Raw genomic sequence first — 20,076 nt, forward strand, 5'->3', positions numbered from 1 at the left:
AACAAAGAAAAGTACAGCACCGGAACAGGAATAGGCCCTTCGGCCCTCCAAGCCTGCACCGACCATGCTGCCGGTCTAAACTAAAATCTTCTGCACTGCCGGGGTAGTATCCCTCTATTCCCATCCTATTCATGTACTTGTCAAGATGCCCCTTAAACGTCACAGTCGTCCCTGCTTCCACCATCTCCTCCGGCAGCGAGTTCCAGGCACCCACTACCCTCTGTGTAACAAACTTACCTCGTACATCTCCTCTAAACTTTGCCCCTCGCACCTTGATCCTATGCCCCCTAGCAATTGACCCCTTTATCCTGGGAAAAAGTCTCTGACTATCCACTCTGTCTATGCCTCTCATAATCTTGTAGACCTCTATCAGGTCGCCCCTCAACCTCCTTCGTTCCAGTGAGAACAAACTACCTTCTGGTAGTGTGGCGACCAGAATTAAACACTATACCCAAAGTGTGGCCTAACTAACGTTCTATACAGCTGCAACATGACCTGCCAATATTTGTACTCAATGCCCCGGCCAATGAAGGCAAGCATGCCGTATGCCTTCTTGACTAACTTTCTCCACCTGTGTTGTCCCTTTCAGTGACCTGTGGATCTGTACACCAAGATCGCTCTCACTGTCAATACTCTTGAGGGTTCTACCATTCACTGTATATTCCCTACCTGTATTAGACCTTCCAAAATGCATTACCTCACATTTGTCCAGATTAAACTCCATCTGCCATCACTCCGCACAAGTCTCCAAACAATCTAAATCCTGCTGTATCCTCTGACAGTCCTCATCGCTATCCACAATTCCACCAACCTTGTGTTGTCCGCAAACTTACTAATCAGGCCAGTTACATTTTCCTCCAAATCATTTATATATACTACGAACAACAAGGGTCCCAGCACTGATCCCTGCGGAACACCACAAGTCACAGCCCACCAATCAGAAAAGCATCCTTCCATTGCTAGTATCTGCCTTCTATGACCTAGCCAGTTCTGTATCCATCTTGCCAGCTCACCTCTGATCCCGTGACTTCACCTTTTGGACCAGTCTGCCATGAGGCACCTTGTCAAAGGCCTTACTGAAGTCCACATAGACAACATCCACTGCCCTACCTGCATCAATCATCTTTGTGACCTCCTCGAAAAACTCTTATCAAGTTAGTGAGACACGACTTCCCCTTCACAAAACCATGCTGCCTCTCGCTAATACGTCCATTTGCTTCCAAATGGGAGTAGATCCTGTCTAGAAGAATTCTCTCCAGTAATTTCCCTACCACTGAAGTAAGGCTCACCGGCCTGCAGTTCCCTGGATTATCCTTGCTACCCTTCTTAAACAAAGGAACAACATTGGCTACTCTCCAGTCCTCCGGGACATCACCTGAAGACAGTGAGGAGCCAAAGAGGTCTGTCAAGGCCTCCGCAACTTCCTCTCTTGCCTCCTTCAGTATTCTGTGGTATATCCCCTCAGGCCCTGGGGACTTATCCACCGTAATATTTTTCCAGACACCCAACACCTCGTCTTTTGGATCTCAATGTGACCCAGGCTATCTACACACCCTTCTTCAGACTGAACATCCACCAATTCCTTCTCTTTGGTGAATACTGATGCAAAGTATTAATTTAGTACATCACCCATTTCCTCTGGCTCCACACATAGATTTCCTCCCCTGTCCTTCAGTGGGCCAACCCTTTCCCTGGCTACCCTCTTGCTTTTTATGGACGTGTCTTGGGATTTTCCTTAACCCTATTTGCCAATGACTTTTCGTGACCCCTTTTAGCCCTCCTGACTCCTTGCTTAAGTTCCTTCCTACTTTCCTTAGATTCCACACATGCTTCGTCTGTTCCCAGCCTTCTAGCCCTGACAAATGCCTCCTTTTTCTTTTTGACGAGGCATAAAATATCTCTCGTTATCCAAGGATCCCGAAATTTGACATATTTATCCTTCTTCCTCAGGAACATGCCGGTCCTGAATTCCTTTCAACTGGCATTTGAAAGCCTCCCACATATCAGATGTTGATTTACCCTCAAACATCCACCCCCAATCTAGGCTCTTCAGTTCCCACCTAATATTGTTATAATTAGCCTTCCCCCAATTTAGCACATTCACCCTAGGACCACTCTTATCCTTGTCCACCAGCACTTTAAAACTGACTGAATTGTGGTCACTGTTACCGAAATGCTCCCCTACTGAAACGTCTACCACCTGGCCGGGCTCATTCCCCAATACCAGGTCCAGTACAGCCCCTTCCCTAGTTGGACTATCTACATATTGTTTTTAGAAGCCCTCCTGGATGCTCCTTACAAACTCTCCCGTCCAAGCCCCTAGCACTAAGTGAGTCCCAGTCAATATTGGGGAAGTTAAAGTCTCTCATCACAACAACCCTGTTGCTTTTACTCTTTTCCAAAATCTGTCTACCTATCTGCTCCTCCATCTCCCGCTGGCTGTTGGGAGGCCTGTAGTAAACCCCCAACATTGTGACTGCACCCTTCTTATTCCTGATCTCTCCCCATATAGCCTCGCTGCCCTCTGGTGTCCTCCCGCAGTACAGCGCTGATATTCTCCCTAACCAGTAGCGCAACTCCTCCACCCCTTTTACATTCCCCTCTATCCCGCCTGAAACATCTAAATCCTGGAATGTTTAGCTGCCACTCCTGCCCTTCCCTCAACCAGGTCTCTGAAATGGCAACAACATCATAATTCCAAATACTAATCCAAGTTCTAAGTTCATCTGCCTTACCCGTTATGCTTCTTGCATTAAAACATATGCACTTCAGACCACCAGTCCCGCTGTTTTCAGCAACATCTCGAGTCTGCTCTTCCTCAGAGCCATAGTGGCCCTATAGTTTCTTGGATTATTCCTGCTATCTTTCTGAAACAGCGGTACCACATTAGCTATTCTCCAGTGCTCTGAGACCTCACATGTAGCCAATGAGGATACAAAGATGTCAGTCAAGACCCCAGCAATTTCCTCCCTTGATTCCCTCAGTATTCTGGGGTAAATCCCATTGTGCCCAGGAGACATATCTACCTTAATGTCTTTTGAAACACTCAATACCTCCTCCTTTTGACAATACCTCCTACTTGTGACAATAAGCGATTATTATTATATTATTATTGATGTCAACATGACCCAAACTATCCACACACCCTACCCAAGAATCATCTTCCACAGAGTCCTTTTCTTTGGTGAACACTGATGCAAAGTAATCATTTAGTACCTCACCCATTCCCTCTGGCTCAACACATAGATACCCCCCACTGTCCTTAAGTGGTCCAATCCTTTCCCTGGCCACCCTCTTGCTTTTAACATATGAATGAAAAGCTTTGGGATTCACCTTATTCTTACTTGCCAAGGACTTTTCATGACCCCTCCTAATTTCCCGCTTAAGTACCTTCCTACTTTCTTTATACTCCTCAAGGGTTTTGACTGTCCCCACCCTTCTAGACCGTACAAAAGCCCACTTTTTCTTTTTGATGAGGTTCACCAAATCCCTCGTTATCCAAAGCTCCATAAACTTCCCATACTTACCCATCATTCTCTCAGGAACGTGACTTTCCTGAATCCCAATCAACTGTCGCTTGAAAGACTCCCACATGTCTGATGTTGATTTACCCTCCAACAGCCGCACCCAATCCAAATTCTTCAATTCCTGTCTAATGTTATCGCAATTTGCCTTTCCCCAGTTTAGCACCTTAACGCGAGGGTTACTCTCATCCTTATCCAAAAGTACCCTAAAACTACAGAATTGTGGTCACTACTCCCAAACTGTTCCCCTACTGAAACCTCAGCCACCTGTCCAGGTTCATTTCCCAATACCAGGTCCAGTACTGCCCCTTCCCTCGTTGGACTATCTACATATTGCATCAAGAAGCCTTCCTGGATGCACATTACAAACTCTGCCCCATCCAAACCCCTAGCACTAAGTGAGACCCAGTCAATATAGTGGAAGTTAAAATCCCCGATCACAACATCCCTATTACTTTTGCACCTATCCAAAATCGTTCTACCTCTCTGCTCCTCCATCTGTCGTCGGCAGTTGGGGGGGCCTGTAATAAACCCTCAACATTGTGACTGTCCCCTTCCTGTTCCTGAGCTCTACCCAGATTGCCTCATTGTATGAACCCTATGAGGTGTCCTCCCGCAGTACAGTTATAATATTCTCCTTAACCAGTAATGCTACTCCCCCACCATCTCTCCTGAAGCATCTATATCCTCCAACATTCAGTTGCCAATCCTGTCCTTCCTTTAACCATGTTTCTGTGACAGCCACAACACCACAGAAAAAAGGAAAGTGCGCAATAATTTAAATTAATCAAATTAAAACATGAAAGTGGGAACGTAGTGCAAAAAAAATGTCCTAACTAATAATTTGAATGAAACAACTTGGAATAGACATGATTTACCTGCCCGTTTCTGTACGGAAAACACTTTGAAACGTGTGACCGTCGTGAAAGAGGTTATACAGATGCAAGTCATTAGTTCATCCTCATTCTACTGTGCTATTACACCAGTATCCTGTGTCATTGCAATACACCAGTCTTACCCCACTTTACTAGACTATTATTCTGGCCTCACCTCAAATAGCCCCTCTTTTCTTAATCCCCACGACTAATACTCCTTCCCAAGTGTTAGCTGTGGGTCCATTGGCAGCACGCTGAGCGACAAGTTTGTGGGTTCAAGTCCCACTCCAGAATTTGAGCACACAATTCAAGGCCATGTAAGTGATTGCATGGTACTATTTGAGGAAGAGGAGAGGACTCCTCAGTGTCGTGGGCAATAATTATACCTCAATCAATGTCGCAAAAAAATTTTTAAAACAAAAAAATCTGTACATTGCAGTTTGTGGGAGATGGCTGTGCTGGCTTTGTACTTTCTACATTAGAGCAATGACTACACTTCAAAAATACGCCACTGCTGTAAAGCATTGAGACACCCGGCGGTTGCTATATAAATGCAAGTTGGTTCCTTCCATGTTTCTTCCTCACTGTATTGTCGCATCAACTTGGCACTACAATCCTAATCCATTCTCTCTCAGACTGCGCTATTAATTAAATCACCCCATATACTCCAGTCTCAGTACTGTTTTCCAAATCTCAGGCGGCTCCAGTCTCACTCCTTTGCTGCACCATCACCAATTTCCTATGTTACTTCCTTATTTTGCCTGTCTCCTTTGATATTCCATGCTGTTATTCCAGTTTCCCTTTGCAAATGCACAATTCCCAAATGCATAACTTGACCATCCACCATCAGTCTGAATAGTGTGTGCTGAGTAACTCGCCTCCTGACTCTGCAAAGGCCATCCACAAGGCACAAGTCAGGAGTGTGATGGAATACTCTCCACATGCCTGGATGAGTGCAGCTCCAACAATACACATGAAGCTGGACCCCGTCCAGGACAAAGCAGCCTCGCTTGATCAGTGCCTCCCTCCACCACCAGTGCACAGTGGCAGCCGTGTGTACCATATTCAAGATGCACTGCAGCAACTTGCTGAGGCTTCTTTGATAGCACCTTTTAAACTCGCAGTCTTCACCACTTGGAAGGACAAGGGCAGTAGGTACATGGAAACACCATCTCACACAGGTTCCCCTCCAATCCACACACTATCCTGACCTGAAACGATATCACCATTCCTTCACCATCACTGGGTCAAAATCACCAATCTTCCTATTTATCTATTTTTTTAAATAAATATTTTTATTGAAGCATTTGCAAAATTTTTATAACAATAACAAACAAAATAATAATAACATAAACATCAACATGGTAAACTAGACAGTTCCCACCTAACCCATTCTGTACATCCCTTAACCATATTGCACGAACCTGCCCCCCCCTCCAGATTGCTGCTTCTGCTGACATATAAATTTTCCCCGAGAAAGCCGACGAACGGCTGCCACCGCCGAGAGAACCCCAGCATTGACCCCCTCAAGGCAAACTTTATTTTCTCCAGCTTGAGAAACCCAGCCATGTCACTGACCCAAGTTCCCACACTCGGGGGCTTCGAGTCCCTCCACATTAAAAGGATCCGTCTCCGGGCTACCAGGGAGGCAAAGGCCAAAACGTCGGCCCCTTTCACTCCCTCAACTCCCAGGTCTTCTGATACTCCAAAGATCGCTATCTCTGGACTCGGCACCACCCGCGTACCTAGCACCTTGGACATTGCCTTGGCAAACCCCTGCCAGAATCCTCCAAGCTCCGGGCAACCCCAAAACATGTGGACATGTTTTGCTGGGCTTCCCGCACACATCGCACATCTATCTTCTACTCTGAAAAACTTGCTCATCCTCGCCGCCGTCATGTGTGCCCGGTGTACCACATTAAACTGTATTAGACTGAGCCTCGCACATGAGGAGGAATTAACCCTGCTTAGGGCGTCCGCCCACAGACCCGCCTCTAACTACCCACCTAACTCCTCCTCCCACTTGCCCTTCAGTTCCTCCACTGGGGTCTCCTCCGCCTCCAACAACTCCTGATAGATATCCGACACTTTTCCCTCCCCCACACTGACTGCAACGGTTCAAGGCGACAGCTCAACACCCCTTTCACAAGCGTAATTAGGGATTGGTATTAAATGCTGGCATTGAGTGATGCCCATACCAGTAAATGAATAAAACAAAACTGTGGTATTACCTTGGTCTCAATCTCGACTTCTGTGCCACAACTGAACTCTCCTCATTGCTGCCCTTACTTGTAGTCTCCCGAGACAATTATGTTTAATGCATTCCTGCCCCATTGTCACTCTTTCCAATGTTCTTATAGGATTATTTTCTCTGAGATTTTATTGTAATTCTGTTGTCTCCCTGTTGTTCCTGCATGATTACTCCTACATGAATGCAATGCGTCACTCATTTATGTATTTATGTATGTCCTATGTTTTTTCATGCATGGAACGATCTGTCTGGACTGTACATAGTACACGTGACAATAAATCAAACCATCCCCAAGCTGCATTACTCCACAGCCCGCTGTGCAGCGGCACTATTATTCTAATCTTCCTGGACTGTTACTCCACTCTCTTAGTGTTACTCCATTATTGCTCTAGTCTCTCTCTGTATTACTGCCAAATTATCAAATCTTTTCATACACCCCAGCACTTTGAGACATCATGCTCAATGCAATTTTTACTTCTTTTAATACATATTCCAGCATTTACTAATGACTGCAGATTCTGTCAGTTACTGATGCATTACTCCTGTCTCCTCCAGTTAACCCAGTGACTGCCCTGTTTCTCTGGCATGACCCACTTACCGCTCCACAACTCCAGTTAGTTGTCTATAGCACCAAACGCTGTTAGGCTTATCGCTCTGTTACTCTCATCTGTTACTGCAATCTCCCTCTATTAGTCTGAATTATATTATCCCCTATCTCCAACTATTATCCCAATGTGCCCTTTGTCGCTCTGATCTCTCCACTACTCTAAGAGCCATTACTCCGATCTTTGTGTTACTCTGGTCACTCTGCTAGGGTAATCTGTTCTTCCAATCTGTTACTCCCATTTCCCTCAGTAACTAGGATGCCCGTTACTCTGATCTTGCTCACTCACAGCTCCTCACCCCCTTCCGGCCCTCCCCCACACGCCTCCGGTCCTCCCCCACCTGGTCCTCCCATGCCCCCCCCCCCCTCGCCCTGAGTCCTCCCACCCCCCACCCCACCCCTCCCACACCCCCGCCCCGTTCCTCTCACAGCCCCGCCCCTCCCACACTCCCCTTGTTCCTCCCACACCCCCGCCTCGTTCCTCCCACACCCCCGCCCCGTTCCTCCCACACCCCCGCCCCGTTCCTCCCACACCCCCGTCCCGTTCCTCCCACACCCCCGCCCCGTTCCTCCCACACTCCTCCATGACTTGGATTCCTCTTTGTTACTCTATTCTTACTCTGTAACCCGGATCTCTGATATACCACAATCACTCTGACACATCTACTGCCCCGATTACCCCCGTGACTAGAATTTATCGTTACTCTTGATTTCCCACTGTTACTCTGATGTGCCACTGTTACTCAGATCTGCCCGAGTTACTCTCATCTCCCACTGGAGAGGAGATGATGGTCTATTGGTATTGTCACGGGGCCGTAATCCAGGGACCCAGGAGAATGCTCTGGGGACCTGGTTTGAATCCCATCTCAGCAGATAGTGGAATTTGAATTCAATGAAAAAAATCTGGAATTGAAAATGACCCATCTGGTTCACCAATGTCCTTTAAGGGAGGAAATCAGGTGTGGATCTGGAGTCACCAGGCAATGACTCATGGTCTAAAAAGTCTGAAAGGAATGACACCAGACAAGACCATCCAGCATCGACCAAGGCACCGGAAACGACAATGGCAAACTCAGCCCTGTCGACCCTGCAAAGTCTTCCTTACTGACGGCTGGGTGGGGGCTTGTGTCAGAATTGGGAGAGTTGTTTCAGAGTAGTCAAGCAACAGCCTGACACAGTCATCCTCACAGAATCATACATTATAGATGATGTCCCAGACACCACCATCCACATCCCGCAAGACAGACAAAGAGGTGACGGCACAGTGGTATACCGTCAGGAGAGAGTTGTCCTGGGAGTCTTCAACATTGAAGTCACATCACACATGGTCAAACACGGGCAAGGAAAGGTCCACTGATTACCACATACCACACCACTTGGAAGAGAGGGTGGCAAAGTAGCAGAATATACTCTGGCTGGGGGACCTCACATTACATCACTTAGAGTGGTCAGTACATACACTAAAACCGGAACGGTCTTGCAGCAGTAAAGGCTGAGCTGCCCGAGTCCTAATGAACATAGCTGCTAGACTGGCTCAGTGACAGCTGGTGAGAGAACCAACAAAATGGAAAACCATACTTGACCTCATCCTCACCAACTTGCCTGCCGCAGATGCAAGTCTACGACAATATCGGTAGGATTACCATTACACAGTTCTTGGGAATACCCTCCATCGTGTTGTATGGACCACCACAGTATTAAATGGGATTGACTTGAAACAGATCTAGTAACTCATGCATGGGCATGCATTAGGCTCTGTTACTTCGCTCTCGGTGTTACTCCGCTCTCTGCGTTACCCCTTCTCTCGCTCTCTCTGTTCCTCCGCTCTCTGCGTTACTCAGCTAGCCCTCGCTCTCTATTACTCCGCTCGCCCTCTCCCCGAGGAGAGCCTCCCCGAACAGGCGCCGGAATGTGGCGACTAGGGGCTTTTCACAGTAACTTCATTGAAGCCTACTTGTGACAATAAGCGATTTTCATTTCACACTGTTACTCTGCCGCCCCCCCCTCTGCTACGCTGCCCCCCCTCTGCTGCGCCCCCCCCCCCTCTGCTGCGCCGCCCCCCCCTCTGCTGCTCCGCCCCCCCCCCTGCTGCTCCGCCCCCCCCTCTGCTGCTCCGCCCCCCCCCTCTGCTGCTCCGCCCCCCCCTCTGCTGCTCCGCCCCCCCCTCTGCTGCTCCGCCCCCCCCCTCTGCTGCTCCGCCCCCCCCTCTGCTGCTCCGCCCCCCCCTCTGCTGCTCCGCCCCCCCCTCTGCTGCTCCGCCCCCCCCTCTGCTGCTCCGCCCCCCCCTCTGCTGCTCCGCACCCCCCTCTGCTGCTCCGCACCCCCCTCTGCTGCTCCGCACCCCCCTCTGCTGCTCCGCCCCCTCTCTGCTGCTCTGCCCTCTCTCTCACTCTGCTACTCTGCCCTCTCTCTCACTCTGTTACTCTGCCCTCTCTCTCACTCTGTTACTCTGCCCTCTCTCTCACTCTGTTACTCTGCCCTCTCTCTCACTCTGTTACTCTGCCCTCTCTCTCACTCTGTTACTCTGCCCTCTCTCTCACTCTGTTACTCTGCCCTCTCTCTCACTCTGTTACTCTGCCCTCTCTCTCACTCTGTTACTCTGCCCTCTCTCTCACTCTGTTACTCTGCCCTCTCTCTCACTCTGTTACTCTGCCCTCTCTCTCACTGTTACTCTGCCCTCTCTCTCACTGTTACTCTGCCCTCTCTCTCTGTTACTCTGCCCTCTCTCTCTGTTACTCTGCCCTCCCTCTGTTACTCTGCCCTCTCTGTTACTCTGCCCTCTCTGTTACTCTGCCCTCTCTGTTACTCTGCCCTCTCTGTTACTCTGCCCTCTCTGTTACTCTGCCCCCTCTGTTACTCTGCCCCCTCTGTTACTCTGCCCCCTCTGTTACTCTGCCCCCTCTGTTACTCTGCCCTCTCTGTTACTCTGCCCTCTCTGTTACTCTGCCCTCTCTGTTACTCTGCCCTCTGTTACTCTGCCCTCTCTGTTACTCTGCCCGCTGTTACTCTGCCCTCTGTTACTCTGCCCTCTCTGTTACTCTGCCCTCTCTGTTACTCTGCCCTCTCTGTTACTCTGCCCGAGGAGAGCCTCCCCGAACAGGCGCCGGAATGTGGCGACTAGTGGCTTTTCACAGTAACTTCATTGAAGCCTACTTGTGACAATAAGCGATTTTCATTTCACTGTTACTCTGCCGCCCCCCCCCTGCTACGCTGCCCCCCCTCTGCTACGCTGCCCCCCCCTCTGCTGCGCTGCCCCCCCCTCTGCTGCGCTGCCCCCCCCCTCTGCTGCGCTGCCCCCCCCTCTGCTGCGCTGCCCCCCCCTCTGCTGCGCTGCCCCCCCCTCTGCTGCGCTGCCCCCCCCCTCTGCTGCGCTGCCCCCCCCCTCTGCTGCTCCGCCCCCCTCTCTGCTGCTCCGCCCCCTCTCTGCTGCTCTGCCCTCTCTCTCACTCTGTTACTCTGCCCTCTCTGTTACTCTGCCCTCTCTCTCACTGTTACTCTGCCCTCTCTCTCACTCTGTTACTCTGCCCTCTCTCTCACTCTGTTACTCTGCCCTCTCTCTCACTCTGTTACTCTGCCCTCTCTCTCACTGTTACTCTGCCCTCTCTCTCACTGTTACTCTGCCCTCTCTCTCACTGTTACTCTGCCCTCTCTCTCACTGTTACTCTGCCCTCTCTCTCACTGTTACTCTGCCCTCTCTCTCACTGTTACTCTGCCCTCTCTGTTACTCTGCCCTCTCTGTTACTCTGCCCTCTCTGTTACTCTGCCCTCTCTGTTACTCTGCCCCCTCTGTTACTCTGCCCCCTCTGTTACTCTGCCCCCTCTGTTACTCTGCCCCCTCTGTTACTCTGCCCCCTCTGTTACTCTGCCCCCTCTGTTACTCTGCCCCCTCTGTTACTCTGCCCCCTCTGTTACTCTGCCCCCTCTGTTACTCTGCCCCCCCTGTTACTCTGCCCCCCCTGTTACTCTGCCCCCCCTGTTACTCTGCCCCCCCTGTTACTCTGCCCCCCCCTGTTACTCTGCCCCCCCTGTTACTCTGCCCCCCCTGTTACTCTGCCCCCCCTGTTACTCTGCCCCCCCTGTTACTCTGCCCCCTCTGTTACTCTGCCCCCTCTGTTACTCTGCCCCCTCTGTTACTCTGCCCCCTCTGTTACTCTGCCCCCTCTGTTACTCTGCCCCCTCTGTTACTCTGCCCCCTCTGTTACTCTGCCCCCTCTGTTACTCTGCCCCCTCTGTTACTCTGCCCTCTGTTACTCTGCCCTCTCTGTTACTCTGCCCTCTCTGTTACTCTGCCCTCTCTGTTACTCTGCCCTCTCTGTTACTCTGCCCTCTCTGTTACTCTGCCCTCTCTGTTACTCTGCCCTCTCTGTTACTCTGCCCTTTCTGTTACTCTCTTCTCTCTGTTACTCTGCCCTCTCTGTTACTCTGCCCCCTCTGTTACTCTGCCCCCTCTGTTACTCTGCCCCCTCTGTTACTCTGCCCCCTCTGTTACTCTGCCCCCTCTGTTACTCTGCCCCCTCTGTTACTCTGCCCCCTCTGTTACTCTGCCCCCTCTGTTACTCTGCCCCCTCTGTTACTCTGCCCTCTGTTACTCTGCCCTCTCTGTTACTCTGCCCTCTCTGTTACTCTGCCCTCTCTGTTACTCTGCCCTCTCTGTTACTCTGCCCTCTCTGTTACTCTGCCCTTTCTGTTACTCTCTTCTCTCTGTTACTCTGCCCTCTCTGTTACTCTGCCCTCTCTGTTACTCTGCCCTCTCTGTTACTCTGCCCTCTCTGTTACTCTGCCCTCTCTGTTACTCTGCCCTCTCTGTTACTCTGCCCTCTCTGTTACTCTGCCCTCTGTTACTCTCTTCTCTCTGTTACTCTGCCCTCTCTGTTACTCTGCCCTCTCTGTTACTCTGCCCTCTCTGTTACTCTGCCCTCTCTGTTACTCTGCCCTCTCTGTTACTCTGCCCTCTCTGTTACTCTGCCCTCTCTGTTACTCTGCCCTCTGTTACTCTGCCCGAGGAGAGCCTCCCCGAACAGGCGCCGGAATGTGGCGACTAGTGGCTTTTCACAGTAACTTCATTGAAGCCTACTTGTGACAATAAGCGATTTTCATTTCACACTGTTACTCTGCCGCCCCCCCCTCTGCTACGCTGCCCCCCCTCTGCTGCGCTGCCCCCCTCTGCTGCGCTGCCCCCCCTCTGCTGCGCGCCCCCCCCCTCTGCTGCGCGCCCCCCCTCTGCTGCTCTGCCCCCCCTGTTACTCTGCCCCCCCTGTTACTCTGCCCCCCCGTTACTCTGCCCCCCCCTGTTACTGTGCCCCCCCTGTTACTCTGCCCCCCCTGTTACTCTGCCCCCCCTGTTACTCTGCCCCCCCCTGATACTCTGCCCCCCCCTGATACTCTGCCCCCCCCTGATACTCTGCCCCCCCCTGATACTCTGCCCCCCCTGATACTCTGCCCCCCCCTGTTACTCTGCCCCCCCCTGTTACTCTGCCCCCCCCTGTTACTCTGCCCCCCCCTGTTACTCTGCCCCCCCTGTTACTCTGCCCCCCCTGTTACTCTGCCCCCCCTGTTACTCTGCCCCCCCTGTTACTCTGCCCCCCCTGTTACTCTGCCCCCCCTGTTACTCTGCCCCCCCTGTTACTCTGCCCCCCCTGTTACTCTGCCCCCCCTGTTACTCTCTTCTCTCTGTTACTCTGCCCTCTCTGTTACTCTGCCCCCTCTGTTACTCTGCCCCCTCTGTTACTCTGCCCCCTCTGTTACTCTGCCCCCTCTGTTACTCTGCCCCCTCTGTTACTCTGCCCCCTCTGTTACTCTGCCCTCTCTGTTACTCTGCCCTCTCTGTTACTCTGCCCTCTCTGTTACTCTGCCCTCTCTGTTACTCTGCCCTCTCTGTTACTCTGCCCTCTCTGTTACTCTGCCCTCTCTGTTACTCTGCCCTCTCTGTTACTCTGCCCTCTCTGTTACTCTGCCCTCTCTGTTACTCTGCCCTCTCTGTTACTCTGCCCTCTCTGTTACTCTGCCCTCTCTGTTACTCTGCCCTCTCTGTTACTCTGCCCGAGGAGAGCCTCCCCGAACAGGCGCCGGAATGTGGCGACTAGTGGCTTTTCACAGTAACTTCATTGAAGCCTACTTGTGACAATAAGCGATTTTCATTTCACACTGTTACTCTGCCGCCCCCCCCTCTGCTACGCTGCCCCCCCTCTGCTGCGCTGCCCCCCCTCTGCTGCGCTGCCCCCCCTCTGCTGCGCTGCCCCCCTCTGCTGCGCGCCCCCCCCTCTGCTGCGCGCCCCCCCCTCTGCTGCGCGCCCCCCCCCTCTGCTGCGTGCCCCCCCCTCTGCTGCGTGCCCCCCCCTCTGCTGCGTGCCCCCCCCTCTGCTGCGTGCCCCCTCTCTGCAGCTCTGCCCCCTCTCTGCAGCTCTGCCCCCTCTCTGCAGCTCTGCCCCCTCTCTGCTGCTCTGCCCTCTCTCTGCTGCTCTGCCCTCTCTCTGCTGCTCTGCCCTCTCTCTGCTACTCTGCCCTCTCTCTGCTACTCTGCCCTCTCTCTGTTACTCTGCCCTCTCTCTGTTACTCTGCCCTCTCTCTCTGTTACTCTGCCCTCTCTCTCTCTGTTACTCTGCCCTCTCTCTCTCTGTTACTCTGCCCTCTCTCTCTCTGTTACTCTGCCCTCTCTCTCTCTGTTACTCTGCCCTCTCTCTCTCTGTTACTCTGCCCTCTCTCTCTCTGTTACTCTGCCCTCTCTCTCTCTGTTACTCTGCCCTCTCTCTCTCTGTTACTCTGCCCTCTCTCTCTCTGTTACTCTGCCCTCTCTCTCTCCCTGTTACTCTGCCCTCTCTCTCTCTCGGTTACTCTGCCCTCTCTCTCTCGGTTACTCTGCCCTCTCTCTCTCGGTTACTCTGCCCTCTCTCTCTCGGTTACTCTGCCCTCTCTCTCTCGGTTACTCTGCCCTCTCTCTCTCGGTTACTCTGCCCTCTCTCTCTCGGTTACTCTGCCCTCTCTCTCTCGGTTACTCTGCCCTCTCTCTCTCGGTTACTCTGCCCTCTCTCTCTCGGTTACTCTGCCCTCTCTCTCTCGGTTACTCTGCCCTCTCTCTCTCGGTTACTCTGCCTTCTCTCTCTCTGTTACTCTGCCCTCTCTCTCTCTGTTACTCTGCCCTCTCTCTCTCTGTTACTCTGCCCTCTCTCTCTCTGTTACTCTGCCCTCTCTCTCTCTGTTACTCTGCCCTCTCTCTCTCTGTTACTCTGCCCTCTCTCTCTCTGTTACTCTGCCCTCTCTCTCTCTGTTACTCTGCCCCTCTCTCTCTCCCTGTTACTCTGCCCTCTCTCTCTCGGTTACTCTGCCCTCTCTCTCTCGGTTACTCTGCCCTCTCTCTCTCGGTTACTCTGCCCTCTCTCTCTCGGTTACTCTGCCCTCTCTCTCTCGGTTACTCTGCCCTCTCTCTCTCGGTTACTCTGCCCTCTCTCTCTCGGTTACTCTGCCCTCTCTCTCTCGGTTACTCTGCCCTCTCTCTCTCGGTTACTCTGCCCTCTCTCTCTCGGTTACTCTGCCCTCTCTCTCTCGGTTACTCTGCCCTCTCTCTCTCGGTTACTCTGCCCTCTCTCTCTCGGTTACTCTGCCCTCTCTCTCTCGGTTACTCTGCCCTCTCTCTCTCGGTTACTCTGCCCTCTCTCTCTCGGTTACTCTGCCCTCTCTCTCTCGGTTACTCTGCCCTCTCTCTCTCTGTTACTCTGCCCTCTCTCTCTCTGTTACTCTGCCCTCTCTCTCTCTGTTACTCTGCCCTCTCTCTCTCTGTTACTCTGCCCTCTCTCTCTCTGTTACTCTGCCCTCTCTCTCTCCCTGTTACTCTGCCCTCTCTCTCTCGGTTACTCTGCCCTCTCTCTCTCGGTTACTCTGCCCTCTCTCTCTCGGTTACTCTGCCCTCTCTCTCTCGGTTACTCTGCCCTCTCTCTCTCGGTTACTCTGCCCTCTCTCTCTCGGTTACTCTGCCCTCTCTCTCTCGGTTACTCTGCCCTCTCTCTCTCGGTTACTCTGCCCTCTCTCTCTCGGTTACTCTGCCCTCTCTCTCTCGGTTACTCTGCCCTCTCTCTCTCGGTTACTCTGCCCTCTCTCTCTCGGTTACTCTGCCCTCTCTCTCTCGGTTACTCTGCCCTCTCTCTCTCGGTTACTCTGCCCTCTCTCTCTCGGTTACTCTGCCCTCTCTCTCTCGGTTACTCTGCCCTCTCTCTCTCGGTTACTCTGCCCTCTCTCTCTCGGTTACTCTGCCCTCTCTCTCTCGGTTACTCTGCCCTCTCTCTCTCGGTTACTCTGCCCCTCTCTCTCTCGGTTACTCTGCCCTCTCTCTCTCGGTTACTCTGCCCTCTCTCTCTCGGTTACTCTGCCCTCTCTCCTCTCGGTTACTCTGCCCTCTCTCTCTCGGTTACTCTGCCCTCTCTCTCTCGGTTACTCTGCCCTCTCTCTCTCGGTTACTCTGCCCTCTCTCTCTCGGTTACTCTGCCCTCTCTCTCTCTGTTACTCTGCCCTCTCTCTCTCTCTGTTACTCTGCCCTCTCTCTCTCGGTTACTCTGCCCTCTCTCTCTCGGTTACTCTGCCCTCTCTCTCTCTCTGTTACTCTGCCCTCTCTCTCTCGGTTACTCTGCCCTCTCTCTCTCTCTGTTACTCTGCCCTCTCTCTCTCGGTTACTCTGCCCTCTCTCTCTCTCTGTTACTCTGCCCTCTCTCTCTCGGTTACTCTGCCCTCTCTCTCTCGGTTACTCTGCCCTCTCTCTCTCTCTGTTACTCTGCCCTCTCTCTCTCGGTTACTCTGCCCTCTCTCTCTCTCTGTTACTCTGCCCTCTCTCTCTCGGTTACTCTGCCCTCTCTCTCTCTCTGTTACTCTGCCCTCTATTTCTCGGTTACTCTGCCTCTCTCTCTCGGTTACTCTGCCCTCTCTCTCTCGGTTACTCTGCCCTCTCTCTCTCGGTTACTCTGCCCTCTCTCTCTCGGTTACTCTGCCCTCTCTCTCCCGGTTACTCTGCCCTCTCTCTCCTCGGTTACTCTGCCCTCTCTCTCTCTCGGTTACTCTGCCCTCTCTCTCGGTTACTCTGCCCTCTCTCTCTCTGTTACTCTGCCCTCTCTCTCTCGGTTACTCTGCCCTCTCTCTCTCTCTGTTACTCTGCCCTCTCTCTCTCGGTTACTCTGCCCTCTCTCTCTCTCTGTTACTCTGCCCTCTCTCTCGGTTACTCTGCCCTCTCTCTCGGTTACTCTGCCCTCTCTCTCTCGGTTACTCTGCCCTCTCTCTCTCGGTTACTCTGCCCTCTCTCTCTCGGTTACTCTGCCCCTCTCTCTCTCGGTTACTCTGCCCTCTCTCTCGGTTACTCTGCCCTCTCTCTCGGTTACTCTGCCCTCTCTCTCTTCGGTTACTCTGCCTCTCTCTCTCTCTGTTACTCTGCCCTCTCTCTCTCGGTTACTCTGCCCTCTCTCTCGGTTACTCTGCCCTCTCTCTCTCGGTTACTCTGCCCTCTCTCTCTCGGTTTACTCTGCCCTCTCTCTCTCTGTTACTCTGCCCTCTCTCTCGGTTACTCTGCCCTCTCTCTCGGTTACTCTGCCCTCTCTCTCGGTTACTCTGCCCTCTCTCTCTCTCGGTTACTCTGCCCTCTCTCTCGGTTACTCTGCCCTCTCTCTCGGTTACTCTGCCCTCTCTCTCTCGGTTACTCTGCCCTCTCTCTCGGTTACCTCTGCCCTCTCTCTCTCGGTTACTCTGCCCTCTCTCTCTCTCTCTCTCTGTTACTCTGCCCTCTCTCTCTCGGTTACTCTGCCCTCTCTCTCTCTCGGTTACTCTGCCCTCTCTCTCGGTTACTCTGCCCTCTCTCTCTCTGTTACTCTGCCCTCTCTCTCTCGGTTACTCTGCCCTCGCTCTCTCTCGGTTACTCTGCCCTCTCTCTCTCTCGGTTACTCTGCCCTCTCTCTCTCTGTTACTCTGCCCTCTCTCTCTCGGTTACTCTGCCCTCTCTCTCTCTGTTACTCTGCCCTCTCTCTCTCTGTTACTCTGCCCTCTCTCTCTCTGTTACTCTGCCCTCTCTCTCTCTGTTACTCTGCCCTCTCTCTCTCGGTTACTCTGCCCTCTCTCTCTCTGTTACTCTGCCCTCTCTCTCTCGGTTACTCTGCCCTCTCTCTCTCGGTTACTCTGCCCTCTCTCTCTCGGTTACTCTGCCCTCTCTCTCTCGGTTACTCTGCCCTCTCTCTCTCGGTTACTCTGCCCTCTCTCTCTCGGTTACTCTGCCCTCTCTCTCTCGGTTACTCTGCCCTCTCTCTCTCGGTTACTCTGCCCTCTCTCTCTCGGTTACTCTGCCCTCTCTCTCTCGGTTACTCTGCCCTCTCTCTCTCGGTTACTCTGCCCTCTCTCTCTCGGTTACTCTGCCCTCTCTCTCTCGGTTACTCTGCCCTCTCTCTCTCGGTTACTCTGCCCTCCCCTCTCTCTCTCGGTTACTCTGCCCTCTCTCTCGGTTACTCTGCCTCTCTCTGTTACTCTGCCCTCTCTCTCTCGGTTACTCTGCCCTCTCTCTCTCGGTTACTCCTGCCCTCTCTCTCTCGGTTACTCTGCCCTCTCTCTCTCGGTTACTCTGCCCTCTCTCTCTCGGTTACTCTGCCCTCTCTCTCTCGTCTGCCCTCGTTACTCTGCCCTCTCTCTCTCGGTTACTCTGCCCTCTCTCTCCCCCCCGCCCAGGAGGAGCGGCTGTGCTTCGGGTGGGGTTGGTTTCCCGGCCGGGTGCAGGCTGCCGCCCCCCCGGGCCGGCCGCGCTCCGGCCCGGCCCCGCACCCCCCGGCCCGGCCCCGCACACACTCACCTCGGGCCGCTCTCAGTCTCAGCGCCGCCGCTCGCTCCTTTCCGGTCCCACCCCTCCCCCCACCCTCCCGGTTACCGGGGCAACCGCTCCGCGCGGGGTCTCCCGGACGCCGTGGCAGGGGCCGTGACGTCACCGTCTCCGGGGCAACCAGCGCTGCGCAGGCGCCGAGGCGGACCGATTGGCGCGTGCGCAGCTCAAGTCGGCGCCCTCCTGCAGTTGATCAGCCGGAGAGACAAACAAAGAAATGAACAGAGTCCCAGTGTGGAGAGAGGCTGGGAACATGGAGCAGCTCTGTCACAGCGTCAGTACTGAGGGAGTGCTGCACTGTCACAGCGTCAGTACTGAGGGAGTGCCGCACTGTCAGAGAGTCAGTACTGAGGGAGTGCCGCACTGTCAGAGGGTCAGTACTGAGGGAGTGCTGCACTGTCAGAGGAGCAGTACTGAGGGAGTGCCGCACTGTCAGAGGGTCAGTACTGAGGGAGTGCTGCACTGTCAGAGGGTCAGTACTGAGGGAGTGCCGCACTGTCAGAGGGTCAGTACTGAGGGAGTGCCGCACTGTCAGAGGGTCAGTACTGAGGGAGCGCCGCACTGTCTGAGGGTCGGTACTGAGGGAGTGCTGCACTGTCAGAGGGTCAGTACTGAGGGAGTGCTGCACTGTCAGAGGGTCAGTACTGAGGGAGTGCCGCACTGTCAGAGGGTCAGTACTGAGGGAGTGCTGCACTGTCAGAGGAGCAGTACTGAGGGAGTGCCGCACTGTCAGAGAGTCAGTACTGAGGGAGTGCTGCACTGTCAGAGGGTCAGTACTGAGGGAGTGCTGCACTGTCAGAGGGTCAGTACTGAGGGAGTGCCGCACTGTCAGAGGGTCAGTACTGAGGGAGCGCTGCACTGTCGGAGGGTTAGTACTGAGGGAGTGCTGCACTGTCAGAGGGTCAGTACTGAGGGAGTGCTGCACTGTCGGAGGGTTAGTACTGAGGGAGTGCTGCACTGTCAGAGGGTCAGTACTGAGGGAGTGCTGCACTGTCAGAGGGTCAGTACTGAGGGAGTGCTGCACTGTCAGAGGGTCAGTACTGAGGGAGTGCTGCACTGTCAGAGGGTCAGTACTGAGGGAGTGCTGCACTGTCACAGCGTCAGTACTGAGGGAGTGCTGCACTGTCAGAGGGTCAGTACTGAGGGAGTGCCACACTGTCAGAGGGTCAGTACTGAGGGAGTGCCGCACTGTCAGAGGGTCAGTACTGAGGGAGTGCCGCACTGTCAGAGGGTCAGTACTGAGGGAGTGCTGCACTGTCACAGCGTCAGTACTGAGGGAGTGCTGCACTGTCAGAGGGTCAGTACTGAGGGAGTGCTGCACTGTCAGAGGGTCAGTACTGAGGGAGTGCCGCCCTGTCAGAGGGTCAGTACTGAGGGAGTGCCGCCCTGTCAGAGGGTCAGTACTGAGGGAGTGCTGCACTGTCAGAGGGTCAGTACTGAGGGAGTGCCGCACTGTCAGAGGGTCAGTACTGAGGGAGTGCCGCACTGTCAGAGGGTCAGTACTGAGGGAGTGCCGCACTGTCAGAGGGTCAGTACTGAGGGAGTGCTGCACTGTCAGAGGGTCAGTACTGAGGGAGTGCCGCACTGTCAGAGGTCAGTACTGAGGGAGTGCTGCATTGTCAGAGGGTCAGTACTGAGGGGAGTGCTGCACTGTCAGAGGGTCAGTACTGAGGGAGTGCTGCACTGTCAGAGGGTCAGTACTGAGGGAGTGCCGCACTGTCGGAGGGTCAGTACTGAGGGAGCGCTGCACTGTCGGAGGGTTAGTACTGAGGGAGTGCTGCACTGTCAGAGGGTCAGTAATGAGGGAGTGCTGCACTGTCAGAGGGTCAGTACTGAGGGAGCGCTGCACTGTCGGAGGGTTAGTACTGAGGGAGTGCTGCACTGTCAGAGGGTCAGTACTGAGGGAGTGCTGCACTGTCAGAGGGTCAGTACTGAGGGAGTGCTGCACTGTCAGAGGGTCAGTACTGAGGGAGTGCCGCACTGTCAGAGGG

At 53.5% G+C, this 20,076-nt stretch overlaps 1 protein-coding gene across 1 annotated transcript in view; it reads right to left on the reverse strand.

The window, feature by feature from the left end:
- LOC140428652 (14-3-3 protein beta/alpha-1-like) overlaps nt 1-18,204 on the reverse strand; it is a 65,996-nt gene extending 47,792 nt beyond the window's left edge. Inside the window, exon 1 of the mRNA XM_072515336.1 lies at nt 18,059-18,204. The gene's annotated coding sequence lies outside the window, so the exon portion shown is untranslated. The remainder of the gene's footprint in view (nt 1-18,058) is intronic.
- Nucleotides 18,205-20,076: the final 1,872 nt, after the last annotated feature.

This window comes from Scyliorhinus torazame, chromosome 8 (assembly GCF_047496885.1).
Source record: "Scyliorhinus torazame isolate Kashiwa2021f chromosome 8, sScyTor2.1, whole genome shotgun sequence".
Taxonomy (NCBI): Eukaryota; Metazoa; Chordata; class Chondrichthyes; order Carcharhiniformes; family Scyliorhinidae; genus Scyliorhinus; species Scyliorhinus torazame.